Consider the following 24722-nt stretch of genomic DNA (forward strand, 5'->3'; position numbering starts at 1 on the left):
CATAAAACAGAACTGGAAACAGTTGCAGACCTTGTTGCTGGTTGTGATATACTAATGGAAGGACTGTATACTGAAAGGCATAATAATGTGGCAAGACTGTTGCACTGAGGATTGTGCAAACATTAAAATGCTGAAGTAGCTGAAAACACTGGAAACATAAGCTGCAAAGTATAGAAAATGATGGAGTCTACATCATATGGGATCACCCATTATCAACAGTTCAAAATACAGATGCGAGAAAACCATATACAGTGGTCCATGAAAGAAGACAAAAGTAGCATTGATCATTGAAATCGCTACACCCAGTGACTACAGTGTCTTGCATAATGAGAGACACAAAGTCATAAAATATCAGAGATTTGCAGACTGAAACAAGAGCAATGTACGTGCCAGCAGAATGGTATCGGAGGAAAGTGATTATGAGGAAGAGCGTAAAGTCCTTTTTTAAAGAGAGGGGATACCCAGTGAATTTGATTCTTGATGTCCAGAAAGAAATACAAATAGGAAGGAAAACTAAATTTCAGCCTATTTTAGGTAAGGTAGAGCACCAAGAAGAAACAGGGGGCAGTTCGGATAAAGATTTTGGTAAAGCTTTGGTATTAGAAGTTAATGCCAATTCCAGACTTGCCAGGAAGGTGATAGCAACTGAATGAGAAAGATTTACAGGGTTCATGGATCTGGGGGAGATACCGAAGGAACCCCTAAGAGTGGTATATATAAATTCTCAAAACTTGAATAATTTACTAGAGAATAATTATGGAAACTATATAGTAGCATACAAAAAAAAGAGGAACTTTTAAATGTGGGCATTGTACCCAATGTACATATATTAGTAACGAAGAAAGAATTTACATGTCAAATAGGAACAAATGGATGACAGGTGAGGATTACTACAACTGTGGGTCCTTTGGTTTGGCATATCTCACCATTTGTAATGAGTGTGAATCCTTCTATATTGGCAAAACGGAGCATATGTTACGAAGAAGGATTTATGAGAATATGTATGATATTCAATGTAAGAAAGATTCAAATGCTATATATAGACACACAAAAACATGTGCCAAAGCATGCTTCTCATTTTTTGTATTAGAACAGGTTAAGAAGGAAGTGTATGTGTGTGTGTGTGGGGGGAGGCTACGGGAAGAAAAGACTGAGTACAAAGAGCTGTGGTGGCAGTTAACATTACAGGCTATTACTCCACCAGGACTCAATGATAATATCTCCATACCCCTGTCCTGAAAATGAGGGCAGCCAGGTTATAAATGGCTTTAACTAAGCACAGTTTTAGGACATTGCAATTTTGAGTTAAACCACTTGATGGTGGTATCCCCACATTTTGTGTGTTTTACTATTTGTATAAACTTTGAAGCATTTTTAAGTATTTTTAAGCATTTTACATACTTGAACAGTTTTTAAGCTAATAAAATGTTTTATGTTTTTAAACAGATTTTAAATAGATTTTAGATAGTGCATTTCCTATATTATGTTTATGATCTAATATGAACATTTTCTTCGCATTTTAAATCAACGGCATGCTTTATTGAGACAATGGACTGTATTCTCATTAGTGGATTACTTGAATAATTAAGCTAATGGATTATATAATGAGATGATTCATTTATTGTTTGCATCAGATGACGTCTTAGCAACTTAGATGAAAATGCTATGTGGAATTGCGTTTATGTGTTTGAATTGACTATTAAACCAGCTTTGGAAGTCTATCATTGAGCCGACTATTTTCCTTCATTTGTGGTACTTATTTTGTTTTTTTTTTTTTTTTTAATCGTTGGTGTTTAAGTACCTGTTCCAGTGTTACTGGTGGAAAAAAGATACCCAGGCAGTTCCAATAGTAGTACGAGCAACGGGTCTTAAGAATCTACAATTGTATTTAAATATGTTACTGATACGTGTAACTCTGTACGAATTGCAGAAGGAGTCATTACTGGGCACATTGCAGGTGCTGCGAAGAGCACTTTTGGCTGACATCAGAGACTGAAACAATACTAATTTCATGAACTTTAATCATACTTTGATTTAGGAATGGAGTCCATTCTTGTCATGGTATTAAAAAAACAAAAGATTTGGAAAAAATTAAAAAGAGACAGGAACCCTGAGGCCATTGCCAACCTTTTCACTGACAGGTTCAACTCAAATTTCTCTCCTCATTCCCCTGACAATCCAAAGGAAATACTGCAAATCACAATCCTCCTAACCATTCCTAATGAACAAGTCTTCAGTACACTTTCCAAGGCCAAAAACACTGCATCAGTGGCCCCCAATAATATCCTGGGATGCTTACTAAGTAGCATGAAACATGACCTTTCTGGTCCACTTGAATCAGTTTTCAGCTGGAGCCTACACTCAGGTTTTTAAAGATGGCTACAGTCATTCCCCTGTACAAAGGAGGTCCAGCCACTGACCCAGGTAACTACAGGCCCATAAGCCTGACCAGCCTCATATGTAAGACCATGGAAAAAAAATCATTATGAGCATGATAAATGAGGACATAGGTAACCTGCAAACACTTGACCCATCACAGTTTAGCTTTGTTAAAAGAAGGTCATGCTTTTTAAGTCTGGTGGACGTCTTTGTGAGGGTCACCAATGCAATGGATGAGGGCAAGACTATACATACAGCTTACCTCAACCTGGCCAAGGCTTTTGATACAATACCTCACTCGGGCATTATCAAGCTCACTAAATTAGGTATATACCCTTTTATCACCTGCTGGATAGCCAACTGGCCCACTGATAGGACCCAGGAGGTTAAAATAGGGGAGGCAATCTCCACAAAGAAACCAGTCACTAGTGGAGTCCCCCAGGGTTCGGTACTTGGCCCACTTCATTTTCGCACTATTTCTCTGGAGTGGAAGCAAACACTGAAGGTTTATGGTTGACTAAGTTTACAGATGATTGCAGTGTGGGAGTTAGCACTGACTCATCTGCAGACAGTAGCACTTTTCAAGAAGGCCTATCTCTGATTAACAAATACTGCCAAAGCCATGGTTTTAAACTCAACAAATAGTGCCAAAGCCATGGTTTTAAACTCAATAATAAGAAATGTATAATTGTACCCTTTGGGAAGTCAACCATCCCCAGCTAATTACTGTGTTGATAGTACACCCCTAAGAGTCGACCCAGCGGTTAGGGATCTGGATATGCATATAGACAGTAGCCTCACTTTCAACCACCATGTGGCCATATTGATGAGGACGTCCTTTTATGTTGTTCAACTTATAAGTAAGGGCATAGCATCTAGGTCCAAAGAGATCAGTATCCCACTATACATAGAGAACAACACACCTGTCAGTATGTACCTAACCAGGCCTATGCATCAATTAGACCACCCCCCTGAGATTCCTTACAAAAACAATATAAGACATAACAAACCTGCCTTATGCAGTGCCTTAAAACCCTTCCTTTTTACTAGGTCTCCTATAGCTTGATGAGGGGTGATCTGTGCCTGGCTTACAAAGCATCTGCAAACCCCACACTTAGGAATCTCCTGCATATTTGTAAGCCATATAGTACCAGAAATACAAGGTCTAAGGACCTACATTTTGTCTGTGGCTTAAATAAAACATGCTGGAGAAACAGATATGTGTTCCAGAGACTGCCCTTCCTATGGAACATTCCCATTCATGTGAAGCTGAGTTTACCTATTTCCCAACTTAAGTGCAACCTAGACCAGTGTATGGGGAATAGGAAATTTACAACAGGCCTGGCAGTCATGTCCCTTGTGGAGCTTATCCTGGCACTCAATGTCTTGTTTCAATACAAGACATCATTATTCTTTTGAAAAAACTTGGTTAGGCTTAGAATCTATAAATCACAGCTGACTTTAAGACGTAGTTTGTAATACTACCAAAGGTTCCTCAGGGATTAAAGGATCCAACAACGTTGCTGGCAAATGTGCTTCTGATAGGTGACACCAAATTTCACCCTCAGCTGACATTTTGTAAGACAGATGCCTTCTACCAAATCTTGTTTCAGTGTGGATAATAGCAAAAAAGAAAAACAGTGTGGGTAATAGCAAAAATGAAAAATTGAGAAGAACCCTAATAAACAAAGTAATTTCCTGAGAGATTGCAGTACCAGAGGCAAAGATTCTCCACAATCATTAGGTAACCTGTTTCTGCCTACTGGTGGCCATCAGCTGCCTTAAGGCCTTGCCAGTGTCTTTCCATTTGGAGACAGTTAGGGGTTGTTTTTTCCATTATTTGACAGTTGATGATCCTTTGCATATATCCCATGCACTTCTGATACAAGAGGTTTGGGAGGTCACTCAGTTGAAGTTCTAGCGTTGCTGGAGTTTTCATTTTGTTTTTACTGATTGGTTTTAGGTTCATAGGTTCATAGATTAGTACTAAGCTAACTGCTCTTGTGAGCCATTTTAAGCCTAGCCAGTTATCCCTTGTGAGACTCAAACCATGCACCTTGTGTTTGTAAGGCAACCACCTTAACCATTAGGCCACCCTTTTCAGTGACCTTCTCACTCATTGTTTTAGTTTGTTGTTTGGGATATTTTTGCAGTGACCCTAATGATAATGAACATCAGCTGGGTATAGCAGCCCTGTGTTTCTTATGCGTAGTCAAATACTCTGCTTGCTGTGCTGATGAGGTCATAACAAGGCAGAAATTTGCATATCCGCAACTAGTGGGGTTTGGCTTTGTTGTTCTGAAATTGTCCATTGAAATGATGAAACAAGTCATGAGCATTCAGAATCGCCAATTAGCTGAAGCACCTGATGTTCGTAAGGATCATTTTCATATATCCTATGTGCCTCTGATAGAAGAGGTTTGGGAGGTCACTCAGTGGAAGTTGTAGCATTGCTGGAGTTTTCATTTTGTTTTTACTGATTGTTTTTTCAGTGACCTTCTCACTTATTGTTTTAGATTATTTGACAGTATGGAAAGCAATGACCACAGACAGGTATGTGAGGACAGTTATACCTAAGAGTTACAAGACACCTTTCCTTTACACCCATTAGACAACCCCAAAGGACTAGTGCTGAAAGGTAAGAGAGATCCGCAGTAGGAAAACAACCCATACCGGAAATTTTAAGCCACACTGCAAAATGTCATATCCCTGAAGAAAAGAACACAGAGGGAAGTCTTCTACCTACCTTAGGCACAATGGTTGACACAAGATAAGTCTGGGGCCCTAAAGGTCATCCTCACCAATAAGGTTATTGCGCCCCTAAAAACTGAGGCTGGAGGCCATGTCCTAAAAGCCTTCACAGGAAAGGAGGGATGTACCAGTGGAGAACTTGGCAACCAAGCTGCCCTGGTTCTCAGCAAGGAAGAATTGGTGGGAATCCTCCCTCTCTCAAGCAGAAGGAACAGTCTCTTTGCAGAACAATATAAGCCTGGGATTTCCTCTCCACCATGCAGATAACCAAGAAGATGGAATGGGAAAAACAAACAGAAGACAGTTCCTCTTCTTTAAGCTTAAAGAGGTCATTTCTCCCAGAGGGGCTATACCAATAAGTTGTCCTAACTTTCCACCAACTTAGAAGAATGGTTCACAGAGGAAGAATACGTAGGACAGAAGAGCCCCAAGAGACCTGTCACCCCAATATTAAGGCAGCCTTGGGGTCTTGGCCCCAAGTTTAGGACACCTATAGGGTCTTTCCTTTCTCCTGGAAAAGTCACAGTTGCTGAGGAGGGAAATGCCTCAATGAGGAGGGGACTAGCCTCATTCTCAGGAAAGCATTGAATAAGCCCTTCCAACTTTGCTTGCAATGCTTACTCTCGTGCTGAAAGGTGCATCCAGTAAGAAATCATAGATTATTCCAGAAGAGGGGATGACCTCAGCCATGCCCTGTGCCTCAAGCACAGAGATGTGCCTGCTTTTCTAAAGGTGGGGTGCCATAAAAAATAGTCAGGACATGATCTTTCTCTTAAAGTCTCAGGGAGGAACTCTAGCATTGTCCTCATGGAAATGAAAAGGAAGAATTCTAGCCAGGATAGATGAGTTACAAAGTTTACAGATCTAAACCTTATCATTTGTTTGTATTTGGGTTATTTATACAAAAATAACAGGGCCAGAAACTACCATGGGAATGTAAGGATAGGCTTCTTAACTCATTCCCTGCAGTGGAGATATGGAACTTTGCACTGTAACTTCCAATGGGTGGAGCCTAAGCTTTTTGGTAGAATAAAATGATGTCCTCACACTTCAAACACATGTTCATATTTCTGGAACCTCAGAGGTTACTAAAAATGTAAATTTCAAACTCATCAGCACAAACCATTTTTATAGTAGTAGTATTTATTAGGTTCCAGTTCTTAAACAGGATTTTATAAGTCACAGTAAACACATTAAATTTGTAATATTTTGTAAACAGGATACAGTATCTCAGCAACCACTCAAGTTACACACATACTGTCATCAGCATTTCCTTCATCCAACTGAGGGCTTTCATATGAGGCTAAGCAGTCCTGTCTATACTACTTGGTTGCCAAGATATTTAGAAACACATGAAATTTATGCCAATATAAATAAATATTATATGAACATTAATTAATACTTCTTAACCTGTAGTAGAGGTTAAATATCAATACAGTTATGTTTGCAATTATGTAAGCTGTAAGATGAAATCTTTCAATACTTTGCATGTATTATTTTTTCGGAATTAGTGATGTAAATATAAATAAATATTTGACGCCTAGAGGTGTCAGTAGGAAGTAACTGCAGAAGCACCAGGAAGCATCACTCAACTGAAATGAGTTAGGATCCTTACAGATCAATAGCCTAATAAGAACCTATCAGCATATGAACGTATCATGTCAGAGGAATATACTTTCCTGACAAACGTATTCCTGCTCAGGTTGAACTAGGAAAAATGAGTATGTGATTTCCCAGAAGTTGATCTTTGGATATTAAGACAAAACTCGTTCCAGTTCAGAGGGAAGGAAGTGAGTACCAGTCATCTTGGAGGCCTATTCAGCTGAGTAAGAATGCCTCCAGGGTGTTTCTGTAATCTACATATTGGTATGCTCTGGAGAGGAATGATCTGGGAGCTAGGTGATGGGTCCTCATGGGATCAGGGCTCCATATTGGTATGCTCTGGAGAGGAATGATCTGGGAGCTGGGTGATGGGTCCTCATGGCATCAGGGCTCCATATTGGTATGCTCTGGAGAGAAATGATCTGGGAGCTAGGTGATGGGTTCTCATGGCATCAGGGCTCCATATTGATATGCTCTGGAGAGAAATGATCTGGGAGCTAGGTGATGGGTCCTCATGGGATCAGGGCTCCATATTGGTATGTTCTGGAGAGGAATGATCTGGGAGCTGGGTGATGAGTCCTCATGGCATCAGGGCTCCATATTGGTATGCTCTGGAGAGGAATGATCTGGAAGCTAGGTGATGAGTCCTCATGGGATCAGGGCTCCATATTGATATGCTCTGGAGAGGATTGATCTGGGAGCTAGGTGATGGGTCCTCATGGGATCAGGGCTCCATATTGGTATGCTCTGGAGAGGAATGATCTGGGAGCTAGGTGATGGGTCCTCATGGGATCAAGGTTAGTATCTTAGTGAAGGGTTGGAGGGTCTCACAACAGGAAATCATCCCAAGAAGAGTGGGAGAAAGCTTGGGACTCCAAATCTTCAGCCTTCTCAAACAAGACCTGTTTACTGGACTCCTCCAAGAGAGATAGCTGGAGCTGATAAGTGAAACCTGTGACTTGCATATTGTTTCAGTCCATAGTCTCTTCTGTATTCCTGTGAATGCATGACAAATGTGCACTGTGACAGGCAGAAGGAAACCAGCGTGTAGGTGTTCATGCAGAAGGTATTACAAAAGAAAGAGAGAGAGAGCGAGAGAGACAGAGAGAGAGAGAGAGGGAGAGAAGCCTGTGCCAGGCCTAGTGCTAGCAGTCAATCTGTGTCTCTAAATGTGATATCCTACACCTGTATCACCCAGTTGCACAAGTGGTTGAGCTTTCATACTTGGGATACATACCCTGGCATGGCTCTCCCCCACTAGAACTGACCAGTCCAGCTGGACTATAGGGGGGAAGACCTTGGAAAAAGAAAGCTCAGTCAGAGTACCATCAGTGTTGTACCAGAACAATAAGAGGACTACTCTCTATGATCAGGCTGCACAGAATGATGATGACCAAGCCAATCAGGCAGAGGGAACGTGGAACTGACACACCAGGATATACTCCTAATGTGGAGGTGAAAAGTGTCTGTACCTCTCCCAGTCTCATGCCCTTCGTGGAAAAGAAGAAAGGAATGGAGTGCAGCCTCAAATAATCATGTATGATTTACATGTCTCAGAAGTTCATGAAGCTCTGGAAAATGCAGACCTACCTTCAGGTGGTCTAGGCCTCAACTACATCTATCAAAATCTCAGGTGCTGAAAAATCTTTCCACTGCATGGATGTTGAGAAGGACCCTTCCTCTAGTTCCATAAGGAATCTCCTTCCATCATTACTTAGATTACAGAAGCTTTCAGCACTGAAAATAATTTCAAGGATCATGCAAATACAAAAACTTTTTTACCAACAATAGCGAGGATTGAGTTCAAAACTGTGACAGCAGTGAAAAGGAAGTGATGGCATGAACACGTGTGCTGATTGAGGGCTCCGTGTCTGTTATTCTAAAAGTGTATTAGTTCTGGTTTAAGCATTTGGGCTTCAGGCCAGTTATTTTACATTAAGAAGCTTCGTGGTCTGCACTCTTGTGGGAGGAGAGGCTGGACTCTGCCCTTCTGAGCTGGGAATTTCTGGTTAAAGGCTTATAGTGCCTGCATATTTCAACTGTTTCTTACTGAAATTGGTACACCTTGTTTGCTGTAGCATAGACTAGATCCAGGCCTGCTGAATCTAGCTTTGTTTGTATGATTGTTGTTTGTTTGCTTGTTATTTCCCTGAAATGCTAATACCACCTAAAACGCGGCTTTTCAGCGCTTCTGTGGATCCCTAGTGATATCTGCATTGCTTACTGTACTTATTTCCTTGTTTCACTTAAAAGAAAGTTACTGTTTGTCATTTTTGCATTTAAGTTACCTGTAACACATTGCATTTAAGTTACTTGGAACTTGCTCACTAAAGCAATTATATAAGTCAGTACTAAAAAATTAAAAGCACTACACCCTCATAAACTCCCCTTGAGTACCTTGTTCCCCATTGGCCCTTTTTTTTTCAATTATAAAGGAATTCCCAATACTATTCTAACATGTCCAAAGGTCAGTTGTCAATCTCCTCTCCGGTCCAGCTGGTGAATCTGGGAATCTTGAGGCAATGTTACAACTGCCTCATGTACACAGGCAACCCTCTCTTCCTCCCAACAAATTCCAGCACATGTGAGAGATGCATCCATATAGCCAAACTGGAGGCTAAGCTCTCTCAACTCAGTACTGGTGTAACCAGTCAGGAGGAGAAGGAAACCACACTCACTACAATTCCAGTCTCACATAGACCTACCATGACAGCAAACCAAACACATAAACACACAAAAACATACTCGGAGGCTCTAAATAAAAATCTGCCTAAGCAGCAGAGACCTCCAAAGCAGACACCCAAGCAACCGCTACCCCAAAACACGTGCAACACATAGCTCACAAAGCCAGTGTGCCAAACAGTCACAGCCCTTAAGGCTAAACAACACACCTGATACACTTGTAATAGGTGACTCTATCGTCAGGCACACTGATGTCCCGCTCACCAGGCTGAACAAGGAGAAGGTCACAGTGAGCTGCCTGTCGGGCACTAGGATCCGCCACATAACACAAGCACTCAGTTCACTCCAAGGCAAGTACAAATATGACTCAGTCATTGTCCATGCTGGTGTGAATGACCTGAGATGTACCTCCCTGGACTACATGAAAAGAGACATAAAGGAGCTCTCTGAGCATGTGGCCCAGGTGGCCCAGGCCGGTATGACCCTGACCTTGAGTAGCATCTTACCCTCACCAAGAATGATGCCACAATATGAAGACAAGATTATCAATTTCAACAATTGGCTTAAGTATTGGTGTCATTCAAAGGGGATCCAATGCCTGTCAGCCTGGGATGACATGCTCAACAAGCCACGATGCTTCACTAGGGACGGCTTGCACCTGTCAACCCTGGGCTTTTGGATATTGGCAAAGGCTCTTGCTACCCCCATAGTGCCTTTTTTAGGCAAGGCTCAAAAGACAAACCCACCTCCATAGGTATCACAAGGGATAAGAAACTAAGAGTAATGCTACTCAACGCCAGAAGTCTAAACCTCAAGATGCACGCACTCAAAACTCTCCTTAGCATGGAGAACATCAATATCTGTGCAGTAACAGAAACCTGGTTCAAGGCTCCCGAGAGCACCCCAGCACTACCAGGTTATACCTCATACAATACTTTTCGGCCCCAAAACTTGGACCGAACCACAAAAGGAGGGGGAGTATCAATATTCGTCAAAGATACCCACACCTCCAGGTTGGTGGCACAGCATGAAGCATCAGAGACTATCCATGTGCAACTAACAATGGGTAAAACTGCCTTCCAGTTTATAGCCTGCTACAGACCACCCTCCCAAACCCAGGAACCCCACTCGGCCTTCCTGAGAACACTGGAAAATATGAAGGTCTCCCCAAACACCATTATATTGGGCGACTTCAACTACCCAAACATAGACTGGGAGCATTACTTTAGCTCCAACACCCTAGCCCAAAGGTTCCTAGAATTTATAAACTCAAATGCTATGGAACAACTTGTTACCACTCCCACAAGAGGGGAAAACATACTGGACCTGATCATCACCAACATAGGGACTCTATGCTCCAGACCAGAAGTGTATCCCTCACTGGTAAGATCAGATCATAAACTAATCTCACTGGATATTCACATCCCAACCCCACCTCCTGCCCAGAAAACCACAGTGAAAAACTTCTCTAAAGCAAATTTCACACTCCTCAAAACCGAGGTGGAATCCTTCAAAGCCCCCGGGCCTGTGGAAAATACAGCCCAGACCGCAGAATCCTTTATAAATGCATTCTATGAACACCTTCAGGAATGCATGGATCATGCAATCCCAAATAAAACCAAGACCCAATCCTCCAAAGGCAGACATCCTGTCTGGTGGACCCCAGCCATAAACAAACTATACAATAGGAGGAGGAAGCTACTAAATGATAGAGCAAAATCCCAAAAAAGGAAGGCATCTCTGATCAGTATTAGCAAAAACTACGGGCACTCATAAAATCGTCTAAGGCCAGCTTGAGAGAAAAATTGCACAGGACACTAAGGATAATCACAAGGCTTTCTTTAGTTATGTTAGGAACCTGGGTGGGAATTCCCAGATATGCTCAGAATTAGTCCAAAATGACAAAAAATACACCGAACCCACAGACATTGCCAACATCCTAGCTGACAGGTTCAGCAAACTTCCCCCCACCAAAGGGCAAATATCTATCCCAGCAGAGTGTTGCCCCTGACATCTCAGATGCTCAGGTAAGAGCCGCCCTCTCCAAAGTCAAAAACACAGCATCAATGGGACCAGACGGTGTCCCGGGCTGTGTCCTACATGAACTCCAAGAAGAGCTAAACCCAAACATAAAACTACTGTTCAATCTCAGCCTTACTACAGGATATGTACCCAAAGAGTGGCGTACAGCAACAGTGGTCCCTCTCCACAAAGGTGGTGCCTCAACGGATCCTGGAAACTATCGCCCCATAAGCCTGACTAGCTTGGTCTGCAAAGCTATGGAAAGGATCATCATGGACCTCATAAATAAAGATATTGGGGACCTACAGACACGGGATCCTACGCAGTTTGGCTTTGTTAAGGGCAGATCCTGCCTCTTAAACCTGGTTGATTTCTTTGAAACAGTCACCAAGGCCATTGATGAGGGGAAGGTGGTCCACACAGCCTACCTGGACCTCGCAAAAGCCTTCATACAATACCCCACTCGGGCATTATAGATAAGCTCACCAGCTTAAATATAAACCCCTATGTCACTAGATGGGTTGCAAACTGGCTCACATGGTTAGAATTGCTGGAGCCATGTCAGACTCCAAACCTGTTACAAGTGGCATCCCACAAGGCTCAGTCCTGGGACCTCTTTTGTTCAGTATATATTTCTCGGAGGTACATGCCAACACGGAAGAACTGTGGCTGACCAAGTTCGCAGATGACTGCAAACTGGGCGCCATAATCGACTCTCCAGCCGACACAAGCATCCTCCAAAAGGGCCTCATAGAAACAGACAACTGGTGCCAGAGCCATGGCCTCAAGCTAAACGCCAAAAAGTGTATAGTCATCCTCTTTGGCAAAAACAAAGTGCCCACAAATTACCACATAGGTGGTAATCCATTAAGTACAGAAGAAGTAATTAGGGACCTGGGGACCCAAGTTGATAGCAGTCTCTCATTTGACAACCACGTGGCCAAAGTGGTTAGAAAAACATTTTATATAGCCCACCTAATCATGAAGGGATTCACATCTAGATCAGGGGAGGTCATCATGCCTCTTTACTCATCCCTCATCAGGCCCATAATTGAGTACAATGCCCCTTTTGGGATGTACCTTACCAGACACCTGCAGCAACTGGAAAGACCCCAAAAGTACCTCACCAAGAGGATCAAAGGGCTCAAACAGATGCCATATGCTGCCCGGTTAAAGAAACTCCAGCTCTACTCAGTAGCATACCACCTGTTCAGGGGTGATCTGTGCCTGATGTATAAAGCCATGTCCAACTCGGAATTAATGGACATGCTGCACCTCAGAAAATCCAAATCCCATCGAGCTACGCGCTCAAGAGACTTGAACCTCAGCACTGAAATAAATAGGACATGCTGGAGGGACAGATTCATAACCCAGAGGCTCCCTTCACTATGGAATAAAATCCCAGTCCAGGTTAGGCAGAGTCCCTCATTGACTCTCTTCAAGAGGAATCTTGATGAGTGGATGGGAGATCGTAGGTTTAACCCGGGTATCACTTCTGTGTCACTGTTAGACAGAGGCACAGTATACTAACCTCGAAAAAGGGCATAGCAAAATTAATTTTAAATGGGTGGTGAAAGCCAAACACATTCTGGCTAGGCTTATAAATGCCCTAGGGCAGATAGCCTAGTATAAACCTATGAACCTATGAACCTATAATATGCTGGCATGTGTCATCACTTTTGTGCACCATCGACTAAAAACTCAACTAGAGCTGTCTTTTCACTTTGTACTCCTCTATCCCTTTCTCTTTGTCTATACTCTATCAAGCCCTGGTAGGGAAGGCAGCCCTGCAGGTCAAATGTCTGCTTGACCTCATCCCACTCCTTTACTTTTCCCTCCATAATTATTTGCTCTCAATATGTTAGTTCCTTTGCTAGTTTGTTTTCTCCAATAAATTCCAGCCACCTGTTGCATATTTTCTGTTCTCCTCCTTTTAGTCAACTATATTGGTAAAAATCTCCTTTGTCCATTCATTAGTTCATTTAGTTTTTGGAATACTTTCTGCAACTTTATTAATACAATATTCCGTAAGGTTGTTATTCTCCTCAAGGGCCTGCATCCCAAATCATACTCTCCTTATTTTTTGAACTCTCCTGTTTCATGATTATGCAATGCAGTTTAATTGGTAGCAAAAAACAAAATGTACCAAACCACGGCAATAAGAAGCATATAATTCCAATAGATAAACGTTTAATGTTAGTGCTTTCACAGTTCACAATGACTGCTTCATCTGATGTTACCCTCCAAAGGCATTCCTTCAGCTCTTTAGTAATTATGGCCAACCACTTCTCTTTTTGCTAGAAATATGCCTGACCTGTACATAAAACTAAAGGGACTAGACCATTTTTTTTTCTGCTTGTATCTTACTATCCATATATGTTATCAAGAGCATCCAGCTTTTCGCATTTTACATTTTTAGTCCCTTCTCACATATCCTTAACTGCTTTAATAGAATCCTTTTAAATCCACTCCTAAATACTTCATCATATCATGTCCCCATAGACTGCTGAACCAATTAATGGGTGGGGACACAGTTTACTTCTATAGACATTGTTTTATCTTCATTTATTTTATATCCTGAAAAGGCCCAAAACATTTCAATATGTTTCAAAAGACTAAAATGTCATTTCTCCGAATATATCCAGTACAAATTATTATAATCTATGAATAAACCTAACATTACTTATTTACCATACTAGCTATATCCTTGAATATGGATTATTTTCTTTATCAATGGCTGCAAGTATGACAGAAATAACAAAAGAGAAAGGGGTACCCTTGCCTAGTTTCTCTGTTCAAATGTATGTTTTAGAGAAACCCTCCCTACTTAATTCCTTCCTTATGGCCCTTCATATATCCTTCTAATTAAGCATATTATTTTACCATGGATTGCACACGCTGTCATTGCCCTACTCATTAAATCCCAGCTGATTATGTTAAGTGCTTTCTCTGCAATCAGGACCCACCAATAGTGGTGCTTCTTACATTTTACTTCCCTTTGGATCATCATTGTTTTACTAATGTTTGCCAAATGTTTGCCTTTCTGCTAAACCACACTCAATTTTTACAGCATTTTTGCCGTTTTTAATATAGTCATAAACACTTTATAGTCATGGTTTAAAATTTAAATTGGTCTATATAAAGCTGGGTCTGGAGGGTCTGTACTCTCTTTGGATAAGACAGGCCACCAGAAAAGTTTTCTAGGATGTTGGCACTGCACTTCATTTTAAAATGTTGTTAAATAAAACATTGCAAATCTTTATCATTATCTTCTCTCCTAACTTGTGTAGGAACACAGTCTGTCCTGGAAACATTCCTACCGATTAATTATACTTCATCATTTTTATCACATCCTTTCCTGACTAAGCTATTAATTCTTAAAATCCATCTTCCTCAAACCTTTGATTATTACATTTCTTCCATTTTTGCCTTTTCTTGGCCTCCTCATTCTTCTGCAATAGATTTTGGGAAAAATCTCTCTATAGGATCTCTGATTAGTTTTCCTGTCAAAGACTCCCTACATTTGGCAGCAACCCTTTCTACTTTGTATTGCCTAAGTCATTGTACTGTGGATTTGTCAAAAATCTTTGCTTAACAGCAGCTATTCTAAACTATTGCACATTATAGAACTAAGTCCTTAGTTTTTCTTTGCTCTCCATAATTGCTCCTCAGTCGTGTTTTTTGAGATTCTCCTTCCTCTGCAATACTTTCTTTGGCAAGCCCTCTAAATAATTATTGCTTTTTTTCCCACAGCTTTTCTCTATTTCCACCATATTTTAAACATTTATTTTCATTTTATCTCACCCTCATAACTGCACCTTCTGAAGAAATATCTCTCTTCTGCAATAACTCTCAAAACATTTCCACTTCCAATTCCTTAAAGTCCTCCAAGTTGGAAAAGGATAGTATCTCATTTTACTTCATCTCTCTGAATCTTTATCTTAGTCTTTATTGGTGTATGAAATGAAATATTTATTGGATATGTTTCAAAGTTTTCAATTAATACCAAGTCTCTTGAAATTTAATTTCTATCTAGTCTAGCCCAATTCATTTAACTTGGGGAATGATATACAAATTATGTCTGGTTTCCAGCTGCAAATTCGCATCATCCATTCCACACATTTTCATATATTTATTTCCTCAGAAATCATAGGATCATAGGAGATTACTAGGCTAATGGTCCTGGGGCCCTTACAAGCCTAGCCAAGAGTTTATCCCCAAAAAATAAACTTCAATCAGCGCCTGTCATTGAGGGATAAAGGTCGAACCTCTGGGACAAATTTATGGTTTCCCATCCACTCATCAAGATTGCGTTTGAAGTGGGTCAGTGAGGTACTCTGTTTGACATGTATGGGAAGTCTATTCCAGAGACGGGGCAGCCTCTGGGAGACAAACCTGTTTCTCCAGCAGGTTTTGTTGATGTCGCATATTGAGCGAGTAATGGGCGAGGAGTTAGACTTACGGATATGGAGCATCTCCAGTAGGACAGGGTCTGACATTGCCTTGTAGGCAAGACACAGATCACCTCTGAGCAATCTGTAAAATACCGACTAGAGTGATAGTGATTTAAGCCTGTCTGCATAGATGTGATGATTTAGTCTTTATGTTTAGCACTGACCATATACAAGTTGACAGCCAAAGAAGAGATACACACTGGCAAAACAGTAGCTGCCCATCTGTAAAGGGAGGGTATCCATACACTATTTAAAAAGGCTACTAAAAACACTCAGGACCTCAGAGCTTTCTGTCTGTAAATCGTCCTTCAGATCTCACAAGTCTACTTCTTTAAAGGGCTAATAGATACACTAGGTTACAGGCAGCAATCTTAAAAAAGCTGCAGACGTCTGTGAGACCTAACATTAATGGGTGCTTTTACAAAGTGCCATCATGCTTCTCAATCTCTTAGTGCAGGAATTCTAGACAAAGCCAAAAATAATGGGGGATGCCCAAAATCAGTGACACATTTTACATATTACTGTTATAAACTTAGAATAGCAGGTTTTGCACTAGCATGCATTTTCTAAAGGATATTAAGTTTGAAACTCCAATATCTGTAAATATTTAGTGACTTCATTCCAAAATGATTTACCAAGAAACTACAAATTTTGTGAGGATCAGACCAAAAATTATGAGGCAAAGATCTGGACTTCTTTGAAATTCTGGACAGATGAGAGTTATGAATGCCACTGCCAGAGATCAGAGACTTCTGAAATGGAGTATAAAACCATCATAGTGCATGGAGCACTATGATCATCATGCAGAAGCACAAGACCTAATCTTAACAGATCTTGGGGGGGGTGCGTAACAATTGTTAAAATTGGATTGTGCACTAGTCACTCACAAATGACAGTGCTAGCCATCAAACCACAGCTGTAGAACTTGAAAAACAGCTTCATTTTTGCCTGCTGTGCCTCCAATCTTTCTCTGACTTTCTCACAAAATATTTCCTGCACCTGATGTGTGTTACTGTCCATTTGACAATGCTCACTAAGTGCTCTACTGGCTATGAAAGGCAGCAAAATATTTCAAATCTTTTTTTCTTCGTTTTCTACTCTAACTAGTAGTACATGGAACAGATAAAGCTCTATAGATTACAAACATTTATGATCAAATCTGCAATCATAACTCTTTATTATGTGTTTTCAACATGGATGCCAAGATTTACCTCTCCAGCTTCACTCTCGGGGTGAATTTCTTGGTATCCATGTTTCAAATGCATAATAAAGCAATTAAAATAGTCTACTCACTCGTAATCCATGTTACCCTCAGAAAGAATGCTAATTAGGGCCCTTCTACATAACAGACACCTGGGGATATTTACAACTTGACATTACCTGTTTAGAAACATTTTATCAACTCAGTCTCAGAGAAAATGCATAATCAGTTGTACCCCTCAAAATGAAACTGCCAGTCTTTTCTGTGATTAACTGAAAGCATACTCCTCCAAGCAAGACAAACCCTGCACATTTCAGTAACTAGCAACTTCCCCTCAGCACCATCAACTTCATCCCCTAACCTCATAAAGAAATGAGGCAAATACTTATGTGGTATAAAAAAGCAAAATAACACAAATGTACACATCTGTCATCATTTCATGGAGGTGCAATATTTAGTCTCCAGCAAATTTAAAATGCTTAAGAACATTAATATTGTGCTTGAAAACAGGGTTATAAAGCAGTTTTCATAAAGCCGATGTGATTAGTCCACATAATTTCAGATCTACAGAAGTTTAAAAACAAATGATTTACAACAGGAAATAAAAATTAAGAACATATTATTCATAAAGAAATGTACTGTGTTTGCAATGCAATAAATTTCCTGTGAATGTGAGAGGGGATTATGTGTGCCTGCCCTTTTTACTAAAATGAATAGTAGTGTCCCTGGCCATAAGGTTGAAAAACATGCCCTGGGATTCAGAAACATGCTTTGTAGGATAGCAGAGTGTCTGCCACAGGTATATTAGCAAGATGTGGCACAAGGTTCCTTATTAGTTAAGTAGATGAAAATATGCAGCTGCATTTACTGCTAATTAATAAACCCACTCAAAATAAGAACAGGACCTGTGGTGAAAGAAAGGTAGTAGCAGTCATGGCTAGGAGGAAAAGAGCGAAATGGATGAGCAAAGAGAAAGCAAGTGGTTCAGTGCACGGCACATGTGCTAAGATGCAAAAAGGGAAAGCATGTATGCTACTTTAAAACAGACCACTGCAGTCATGAAGAGTGGAGATTGGTATGTAGAAAAAAGGTGCAACAAACACAAGAGAAATAGAGAAGGTAAGGATGGCAGCGAGGACAAGGAAGGTCGAACTTTTTTTGGGATAGGTGCCCATTTTTTGAATGGAAGCTGGTGAAGGATATAAGGGAAGGTGAAGGTATGGTAAGAGGCTGAGAGTCAGAAGCAAGAGCAATTACACAAATATACAACACAAAGCCTGAAAGAGGAGGTGATGGCACACTGAGGATGGGAAATACAGTAGATTTTGAGACACACAAAGGGAAGACACTGGTGATGCAGAGGACTGGACAACAAAGAGGGGAGGGCATTGACAAACAAGGAACAGGAACACTGGGTTAGGGTGGGTATGGTGTTCAGCACTATGACCACCTTCCATACTGGGCCCTGCTTGAAGTGGTGATAACAGGTACAGGCTGTGATGCAAATCTACCAGCCACAAGAATAGTCTTTCTAGATGTCCAATGTGGGCTTCTAGCCACTGGTCTAACATATCCACACTACCACCACCATCTTCCTGTATGAGAAAATCCAGACCTGACCCAAAGCAATACCACTAAAAGTAACAATGGTGCTCTCAGGTAGTGAAGCACCATCAGAGGCAAAAGAGGTAGCCTGCTGGCTGTCAACCAATAGGGAGGCAGTCCAGGATACAGGTTGGGAACATGCAGGGGATGGTTAGGCCTACTGAGAGACCATATATCTTACCGATGCCACTGGCACAGCAGTGGCACCTATTGTACACAATGGAAAAAGAAATGAAGAGAAATAAAATAAATATAACAAAAGTAACTACAAAAGAAGGGATAAAGACAAAGGGTAGGGAGACAAAAAATGTGCAAACATAATGATAATTAATATATGAAATATTTAATGAATTACATCATTGAGACAGAGAGTTGGGAAGAAGATAGAGATGTGAAAAGACTTGTAGAAAGCATACGACAAGGTCCCAAGAAAGCTGATTTGGGCAGGCAATGTACAATGACCCAATGACTCAAGTACGAACAGTGTTCAGTCTCACAGTAGCATTCCCAGTGGGAGTTGGTGTGCACCAGGGTTCAGCTCTGAGCCCACTGCTGTTCATACTGATGATGGACTACATTAGCAAACAGGTCAGAGGGGGCAGATCAACAGAATTGCAAGATGCAGACAATGTGGCATTACAGGCAGACTCTGAGCAAGAACGTCAGAAAACAATACGGGAATGGAATGCAAAACTGAAGGCAGATGAGATAAGATAGTGGTAATGGCAGCAAATTGGGGAAATTAGATGAAGCTGAGAATTGAGGAGAAGGGGAAGAAAGTGGAACAGGTTAATAGTTTTAAGTATCTGGGAGGGGTGGTTGACAAGAAGAGAAGTCTGAATGCAGAGGTCAAAGCTAGAATCAGAGGGGCTGCAGCCAAGTGGCATAGAGTGCCAGGTGTAATATATGACAGAAGAATGCCAAAGAAACTGAAAAGTAAGGTGTACAAAACAGTGGTGCGACCAGTACTTCTGTATGATACAGAACAATGGGCAGTAAAGACAGAGCAGAAAAAAAAGCTAGAGGCAATAGAAATTAAGTGTCTGAGAGGGGTGGTAGGATGCACACTGTGGGACATACGAAGAAATTAGGACATAAGAGCAGAAGCCAAAGTTGATCCGACTGCAGAAAAGATCAAAGAGAACAGATTACAGTGGTTTGGGCATGTGCAGAAAAGCAGAAGACAAATCTGGTGAAGAAGATTTTTGACAGAAGAAGGTAAGAAGAAATGAGGGCATCCAACAGATTGGATGGATTGTGTGAGAGACGACCTGTGACAGACAGGTATGAGTGTTGAAGGTAGCAGTGTGGCATTGAATCAAGAGAGATGGTGACAGTTAACATGTCACTCCAACCCCATGTAGAAAAATGATGATTATGATAATAAATTACATCGTACAATGATATCAGTAAGCTATACAACAGTACAATCTATCTAAATGCAAGAATGCATGATGTTAATGTTGCTATTCTAGGATGTGCTATATAAGCAGGATGTCACAGATAACAGTTCCGATGTGCATATGGAACTTGTGGGAAATACACTGATTTAGCTACACAGTGCCGAGACAACAAGGTGAGCCTGTGTCCACCTGCCATATACTATACCTATCCAGTGGTCTATAACTAGCAAATACACAGGAATCAAACTGCTAAGAAAAAAAAAAAACACTCAACCTGTAATGTTCATATTCCGAATACTACCAAATTTGTAATACATATACCTTCTATACCTCAACATAGGCATTCATACCTCTCCTGTGTCACGCACATGCATACTGCTGGCAAATAATGAATGCAGTAATATATTCTTAAGATGATTGTAATTGCATAAAGAAATGACATAATCCTTTTGTCTACAAAGTCTTTCCATGCTCTTCTAATTTAGAACGCTATTCTCCTATATGGCCTGCTGAAATCCAATGAATTTACCTGTCTACAACACAAATTTGCTATACAGAAAAGCAATCTCCATATAGACTGGACAAATACTTACAATACACCTTAAATGCCCTTATTATGGCCTCTTCCTCCTACTGACTAAGAAGATCATCATATCTCCTACTCAGGTCACTGTAGTGGTGTATGTACTGCTCACACCTGAACAGTATATGCCATTGCCATCAGACACTACTCTGGTGTGAATTCCAGGCATTGCATTATGCTGGGAATGCTCATACGGGTTTCCAATTGGGCATTCCAGGTGGTCCTTATATGTAGCATATAAATGAAAATCTTGGTTTCCTTATTGCATCACCAGGGTGCACTGCTACAGTCAAGTAACCTTAGAAACCATGGCCATATGCTAGGTCTTATTCCAGGGAACTATGGCAACCCTCTTGATATCATACCTGTTTACTTTTTCCTGTCTTTTCCATGAGACATAGGACATCTCAATGGCATGACCTGTGGTGGGGTGTCCATAATGTTGGTATAGCAGGGCAGTATAAAGGTATAAAATGTGGCATTACTGTAAGATTATGCTCAACAAGGTTTTAAGGTAAAAATAATAAGGTATAAAATAAAGCTTGCTTAAATGCAGAAACAGAGTTTAGTAATATGTGATCAGCATCCATACTAAATGATCATGGCTTGGAAAATAAGGAATCTGATGAATGGACATTTTTCCCTTACATACTTAAAAACAGGATGTATGCAAGAGCAAAAATGCAAAATCTGCTTTTAAAGAATGGACAATGACACTGTGACAATGTGTTTCCTTAAAAACATGTTTTTCTGCATGGACAACAGGACACTGTTGTCAGCATTGGCACAAGAACAGATGTTCTTATACAAAGATCCAAATAGAATACAGGATTGTTCACACTGTCAGAAAAACTGGCCTCTTATAAATTCAGCAAAAATGTGACAAGCCTTTGAAAAATAATATTATTAAGTCAGCAGTTTGCATCAGCATCTGCAACAATTAATATTGTTTCTACAGGATGAGCAATTCTCCAAAATAGTATACCAAGAGGAAATGTATATGTATGTGCATGACTAAAATTGTATATAAAGATCTGTATCAATCCAGTTATGTTAGGGGTATTGGTAGAGACATATTTGTCTCGAGGTAAATATTATATCTCTCACATCATCTGTACTATATGAGAAGTAAAGTGGAACAGTACTTTAAGCTGCAATGTTAGTCCGTTTGGTTTATTATAAAAAGTTATTTATTACTGCTATAAGTTGATGCTGCAAAGTATATTCTCTCATCAGTGTATATTCTGCAACTTTCTGTATTCAACAGACTGTGAATGCAAATATAACCAGACTTTGATTTTAGCAGAATCCAGCCAGCAAGACTGAGTGTCTTAAGAAGACTTCAAACCCATCACAGTAAGCTCCATATAATTTTTCAATTATATGTGTGTACTACATGTGTCTTGCATAGGTAAGAGCACAGATTTGATCTTTATTACCTTCATCAACTATAAAAAACACATGTTTCAAGATGCTCCTGTTAGGGTCATTGATCTGCCCAAATATGCTCAGTGCATTTCTCTGGTGCTCACACAAGTGCACAAGAACAAAACAGCATCTTAATTTGGATTGGCTGAGAGGCACAACATGTACAAAGTAATACAGTAGCTGTCATCAAATGGTGCCCAATTAGCTGTCATGATCTGAACCTCTAATTTAAGTGATAACAATCCAGCCAGCCGTCATGAGACTCATTGCACTATTGAAGATAACTGAGCAGCAGACTCCCAAACCTCAGCCATAGGTGCAAAAACTTTCTTTATCAGGAACTATACTTCTTTTTCAGGCAGTTTTGAACTTCAAAATTAGTACTTTCATGTAAAACTACACAAGAAACATGTGTGAAGTGTGTGTGGTAACATTTGTAAGCTAGAGATGTACTCAAGTGTAGTCATGTCAGGTGTGACAGTCAAAAAGGTTTGTTAAATGGATGCTAGTGAATCAGTACTTCAACAATAAAGTTTCACAGCATATATTTTGTGAATACGTTGCTTTGTCGTTGTGAAAAATTGTACAAATACAATTATACAGGTGTCATTTCTGCATGCTGTTGCTTTGTGCAGCTGGGTACAAGTAGTTGTACAGGCCTCAGTAGAGGTAGGCTCTGATTAGGGTAACTGCATTTGTTATATGTATGCTATACTGGCAGCATGTGTAGAAATTACTTGGGGGAAATTTCCCAGTACATACAGCTGCTGTACACAGCAGCATTATGCAGCACAGAATACTTCTCAACCTCTTAGAGCAAGAAATCTGGACAAAGCCATAAATAAAAGTGGGTCAAAGGTCCCAAAAATAGGGACAATTAATATTGCTCTTACAAACTTAGAAAGTTGAGAGAATAATTAGCATGAATTTTCTGAAGGGTATGAATAAAGTCTGAAACTCAAATATCTGTCATTTTCTAACTTCAATCTTTAAATGATTTGCCACTAATTTGCCAGAAAACCACAATTTTATGAAATATGAGACAAAAATCTGGACGTTCTATAAAAATCTGTACAAATGAGAGGTGTGCAGCACAGGTGTACAGAAACTGTAGGGGGAAATTATGTTATATCTTAAGCATACATTGACAGCTTGACACTAGCCTTACAGATAGTTATGCAATCTATGCACCAGAATAGGATGTCAGTACTTTTTTCAGAGAAACATCTGTAGGACACACACACAGAGCAGGTATATGTAGCTGCTTGCCACACTTTGCAGATGAAATGCTCAAGCTTACTATTGTTGAAGGAGGTACCTGTAGGTGATTTGCCCTTGTATGGGTAATGACCTTTTCCGCTCCCACTACCTTTGCCTGCATAGTTAGATTAGCTACCTACACACATTATCTTATGCAGTCAAAGGCATGCCATGTGGAAGGTTATCATTTGTGTCAGAACGGACAGTGGCTAACTAATAACCATATGTGGTTTTAGGTTTGCTGCAGTTTTATTTTCTATCTGGTACTACTTGTAGGATCAGTGTGCTGCTTCTCACTCACTCCTCCTTTGAATGGTGTTTAGTTTTGGTTATTAGTTCTTTTTATGCTGTTCTTGTGCTGACATTTTGGTTGTTATTAATGCAAATGATACATTACAATAGAGTTTGGTTGCAGACCATTGCCCAGTATTGTCAGCTGCAAACTGCACATACCATGTATACATCATTGCATTCCTTCTTTCCTGGAGGGTGCAAAGTACTAAAGCTATATGATCAGTGTCTATGGGTATGCACATGTGTGTACTACATTCTCTTTTGTTATATTTTCACTTCTAGGTCCCCTGATACATCCTCACTACAGCAAATCAGGATCCAGTCCCCACCCATAAACAATATTTATTTATTTAACACTTGTTTATTGGGAATGTCTGACTTGGAACAAAGCCAATTTTCAGTGGAGGCCCAGGGAGAAACACTCCAAACATGTCTTTGAATTGTGGGAGGAAACCAGAGCACCCAGAAGAAACCCACACAAACGCAGGGAGGGCATGCAGACTCCACACAGAAGGCTTCCCAGCCAAGATTTGAACCAAAGAGCCTCTTGCTGTGAGGTGGCAACGCTACTGCTGCACCACTGCACCATCCAACTTCTGTCAATTTCCTACTGAAAGCTAATTAGCTCTCCCACAATTTTCATAAGCTTCATAATAGTAGTTTAAGGTGGAATATAAGTACGTCAGTGTAATTATCCATCCTTGACAATAATCCCTTATTACCACACATCTACCATTATTGTCTTTTCTCTCCTATTATATCACTATAGGAGCCTCTCTCACAGTTAGTATTATTACCCACCTTTTCCTTTGACTCTGATATTCTGCTGAATATCCATTTTTAAGTCCTTTTCTTGTCAAATGTACATGCTCATTTCTATTCAAATATGTCTCCTGTAACTATTTGACCCTACATTTCTTTATATAATTTTGTATTCTTTGCTTTTTGTCTCTATCTTTAATGCCATCAGCATTATATGATATAATTGATAAAGCAGTTACTCCGGTAAGAAGCTATTACCTTCACATATTCTACATGGCAGTTCTTTTTAATGTTAT

This window comes from Protopterus annectens, chromosome 5.part1 (genome assembly GCF_019279795.1).
Source record: "Protopterus annectens isolate FY-2018-M chromosome 5.part1, PAN1.0, whole genome shotgun sequence".
In the NCBI taxonomy this organism is placed as follows: Eukaryota; Metazoa; Chordata; order Ceratodontiformes; family Protopteridae; genus Protopterus; species Protopterus annectens.